The sequence below is a fragment of the Myodes glareolus genome, chromosome 27 (assembly GCF_982192425.1).
Source record: "Myodes glareolus chromosome 27, mMyoGla1.1, whole genome shotgun sequence".
Lineage (NCBI taxonomy): Eukaryota > Metazoa > Chordata > Mammalia > Rodentia > Cricetidae > Myodes > Myodes glareolus.
Genome location: NC_142052.1, coordinates 35693808 through 35698719, shown reverse-complemented (window position 1 = coordinate 35698719; position 4912 = coordinate 35693808). Strand labels below are relative to the sequence as shown.

The 4912-nt window shown below is 45.8% G+C and overlaps 1 pseudogene; it reads right to left on the bottom strand.

Moving 5' to 3' along the window:
* Nucleotides 1-434: 434 nt before the first annotated feature.
* On the bottom strand, nucleotides 435-2219 carry LOC125414149 (mitochondrial intermembrane space import and assembly protein 40 pseudogene; annotated as a pseudogene).
* Between the last annotated feature and the right edge of the window lie 2693 nt (nucleotides 2220-4912).

The following is a 4912-nucleotide window of genomic DNA, read 5'->3' as shown; positions in this document are numbered from 1 at the left end:
ATCTTCCACCATGGGATCTTATCACCAAGCCCTAGTGGGCAAGAGCGAAAAACAATGGTCTGTATTGTTTTGGGGGGAGTCTTCGGGACAATCTCGGATTAAACTCAGAGAGAAATATTGTACACCTGGTACTGGGCTTTGTATTTAGCAACTTATGGCTTCTGGGAGGAGCATAAACCCTGTGTAAGTCAGTTTGGTTATACACCAATTAAACTCTTTATGTGTGTGTGTGTGTGTGTGTGTACATACATACACACATATATACATATAGATGCATATACATCATAAAATAGTAGGTTTCCATACAGCTTTATCAAATATCCTTAGTGGTAGCTATCCCCTCCCCCATCCTTGCCTCTGCCTACTCTCCCCTTCTCCCTACTTAAACCTCTCTCCTCATCACTCCCCTTTCCTCGCCATATAATAACTTTTTTTTGAAGTTTTTTTCTTTTTAATTGAGTACTTCATTCAGACGTTTCCTCTGCTGGCTTCTGCTGTGGAAGCAGCTAGGTCCCCACATCAATGTCACAACTGACTGGACCGAGTGAACATGGATCCCAAACAAGGGCTTGTGGAACAACCAAACAATAAAGCAAAACCCAAGCCTCTCCTTTCACTCAGGAAGGACTGGGAGTCACTGGGTCCAATCCCACCCTGCAACCTTGGAGTCTGGACTGCACAGAAACTTAGGAGCTAGGAACAAGGTAGCAGTCCCATGCAGTCTAACTCAAGCATCTGACCACTAGCCTCTTCCAATAGGAATGGACCTATACCCTTGAAGGAGTTTTGGTATCTACTTAATTTCCCAAAGAGGTGTAAAAATCTACCAAAAGGAATACAACGGGTCAGAATAAGTCAGCTTTTTCACGATGAACTTTCCTGAGTAACAACTTTTGATTGCCGAGAAGCCACAACACAGTATTTCAAAGTGACAAAATCTGGGGCAATCACAGAGTACATCCCGCAGTGGCTTAACGTTCAAGGACAGGTTTACACAGGGCATAGGTGTACACACCTCTTCAGTGTATATGGCAAGTAGCCAAGACCCCGATCATTAAAATAAGTTATTTTGTACATAACAGTGCACAGAGGAAAGGAACTTTCACAGAGGTGACCAAAAGGCATTGTGCAGAAGAAAGTCTCATGGTGAGTGGCGGCCAGGGCCTGCGGCCTTCAGGAGCTGGACCCCTGCTCTTTGGCTACAGAGGCCTCAGAAGCAGCTGTTTCCTCCACCTGCTCAACTGGCTTTGCCTCCTCTTCCTCCTCCTCGTCTTGGGGATAGAGGTCTGGGTATTTCTGCATGCATTCCTGCACGGCCCGAAACTGGTCTATCCAGTCTGATCCCTTGATTTCCTCTTTGCTGGAGTGGAAGCAGGAAAAGGCAGACTTGAACTGTTCGCCACAGGGGCCGCTGGCCATCCCCCCAAGGCATGGGCAATTCCAGTTAATATCTCCATTGGGCAGTATCAGTCCGTGCTCCTCATAGGGATCATTGGGGTCATCAGCCACCAGCTCCACACTGCTAGGAGTTTCATGGTCTTCTTTGGTCACAGATATGATCCGATCCTTCCCTTCTTGCCGGCAGTAAGACATGGTTGTTCCCGACGCTCGCAGCTCTCCGAGGCAGCCGGTGCGGCCGTAGAGGACACACCTTCAGGCGGTGACCTCCCTTATCCTTTCCTCACGCCTGGCGAGCGGCACTCTAACTTTTTTTTTTTAAGAGAAATTAGCCTTTTTAGATGGAGTATAAAGCACACAAGCCAAGCTCCGCATTGTCCGTTTCTCTTTCGTTGGACTGTGCACCAATGCCGGCTGCTACATCCTCCCTGAAGATTGTGATGGTCGCATTCAAATACAGCTTTGCATCCGCAGGGAACTCTGTGGCAGTTGTTTGCAGAGCTAGGGTTTCTTCGACCGGATGCAAATGTCACAGCCCATGCTTCCTCTTCCCCACACTGAGCCAGACATGGAATTCAGCCACTGTTACTTCCTCAGACATTGCAACACCGGCGTGCAGGACAAGGCAACAGCCAGTTGGGATGAGGAAAAAGGACACGCATCCATAACTCTGACTGAAATGAAGACGCCTTTGAAATTCCTTTGATGGTGCTGTGGTAGGAAATCTTCCAGATTTGCTGCAGGCGGTTTCTTCCTGTTCGTGCTCGGGTCATTTTCACTGGCTCTATTTTTGAAGTCGCAGGGTTGCAAGTCACTGTTTCTCTGCTGCTCGCTCTCCAGTGAGCTCTGGAGCGTTGCTGTCCCCTTAGGAGAGATTCAGTAAGCCCTACAACTACACACACACACACACACACACACACAATCGCGTGTGAGCCCTCACACACATTCACACTTCAAAAATACAAATTAGTCATTAAATTTGTTCTTTAATAGTTTAACACATATATGTAATGCATACTGACCCCCACTCACCCCTCACCCCTTCCACTCTCTACCTCCCTGTTTACCGCTTCCATATGTAAGACTTTAAGACAATTCTGAAGCCATTTCTGAACCCTCTCAGCCTCTGTGCCTTAGTGCTTCCCCTCCTCCCCTGGGAACCAAGGACCTAACAGCTACACATGCACGTACTCAGTTCCTGAACAATTACCCATACACGTATGTTTTGACTCAGTCCCCTGGGAAACGGGGTCAAAATGACCTCTTACCTCATCTGATCTGACAACAGTTCTCCAGTCAATTATTGGTATTAGTCCTTTTCGAATAAGCCAATCATAATGATCAAGGACACAACCCCTCTTGTTTCTATGGGGCCTTCTCCTTTAAAAGTAGACTGTACCAGCTAGTCGGGGTCTCTCGGCTTCCCGAATGCTAAGGGACCCTGTCATGACAGAATTAATAAAATCCTCATGCTTTTGCATCGGCTGTGGTGTATGAGGTGGTCTCTGGGGGCGACTCCTTCTCGGGTTGGACACTAGAGTACAACACATACAAATGTCTCTCTGTGTTTATGTCTATTCACTGTTTTGTGACCCACTGGGGTTAACCAAGCCGCTTGTGTGACCGTGAGTTTGGTGCTGATTGTTGGACGGAGTCTAGCAGGCTCGGCGGTGGGTTCTCAAATTGTTGAGGACCGGCCCTGACAAAAATACCTCTTTCCAGAGTAGGGCTGTGGGAGTTTAGAAATATAAGTAAAGAATATGAAGACGCATAAAAAATAATAAGAGAGAAACTGTAGAGGAAAAAAGATTCCACCTCTCTCAAAACCTATCAATAGCCAATAGTTCAGAAGGAGGGGGTACAGCCCCAGGACCCCTCCTGATCCATGATTGATTGCACTAGCTCTACCATTACTCAGTGAGTTTCATTTTATAATTAGAGAACATTATTTAAGACACCCTTTAATATGGAACCGCTGACAAAGGTGCTGGGGGCATGGTCGTTGTTATAATGACTATGGGATAGAAGTGTTCTTCACAGCCTGCCAGTGCTGAGAGAAGTGAGCAGCTGACTTCCCTCCCTCCCTCTCTTCCCTTCCCCCGGAGTAAGATGGAGTAAGATGTGTTTCACTCCAAGTTCTTAGAGGGATCAGGTGTAGTTATGTCTACGACGTCACCTTCCAGATGGCCCAGAGTGGCTCTGGGCTCGAAAGAACGCCCTTAAAGACCTTAAAGACAAGGCTTTCAAAAGGAAAACACATGCGCTCACACATTGAAACCGTGAGAGCCCCACCCACTGCCCTTCTCTGCCTCGTCATGTTTAGAAGATGGCAGAGCCTGTGGTTCATGCCTGGAGGCTATGCCTCTTCCACAGGATTTAAGCATAAATCTTGATTGGTCTACACCAACTGTGGTGGATCCTAGACGGAGCTTTGTTGGCAAGAGACAACGACATAGTTCCAAACACTACATGATGAGCAAATATTTACTGAAAGTAGGGGGGCTTAGAAAGCGGTTTTCTCATTCTTTTTTATTTTTTTGAGAATTTATATACATATAAATATGGTATTGTATCATTTCCACCTCGTTCCTTTCCAGCTCCTCTCATGTTCCAACACTACACCTCAAATTCATTGCTTCTTCTTTCATTATTATTTTTACACATATGTGAGTATATGTATGTATACAAACACACACCTATAACTTACAGAATGCATGTACTTTTGCCCATATGTATGAGTGTTTAGGATAGACCACTTGGGATTATATAACCTATCAGGGGCTTGTTCCTGGAAAAAACTGATTCTACCTTTCTGGCAGCCACTGACAGCCTGTAGTTATTCATCTGAGGTTAGGGCATTGTGAAATTTCCTCTGTCCACATTTGCGAGCCAACTGGTTTCGCCATGGTTCAGGTCATGCTTAGGCAACCATATCGTGGAGATTCACGGGTACAGATTCACATAATATCCAGATGATACAATTAAAACAGGCATCCTAGCTCTCTCTCTCTCTCTTCAATCTTAAAGGAAAACAACAAAGAAGCAAAAGCAAAAAGTTTTCCCTCCACTGATGTCTTCATGTTTGTACCTAATGAGATGTGGCAGCCATGTTGAATCTGTAGGTTTGGAGTTTGGGCTTCTTATGCCGGAAGCATCCTGGAATGTCATGTTCAAGATTGTCCAAAAGCAAGCCCTTCTGGACATACTATTTACTTTAAGTCAATGTGAGCCCATTTTTCTGGGGCTGTCATTTCTATCTGAGTACTTACAGGTACCGTGGCCCAGTGCCCCACCCACCAACAGCACCGCATAGTTCCATGCCCATCCTCCCTTCCTGGCCACTAACAGCAATTTTGCTTAGGAAAATCAGTACTGACCTCTATGGTTTTTGGGTTTTTTTGTTTTGTTTTGTTTTTTTAATTTCCTTTACTATGCCAGCCAGTCTCGGGATGAAGATGTGAAGGGGACCATCCCTACACATTCTGTCTTTGGTATGTAGATCTAAGTCCAGTTC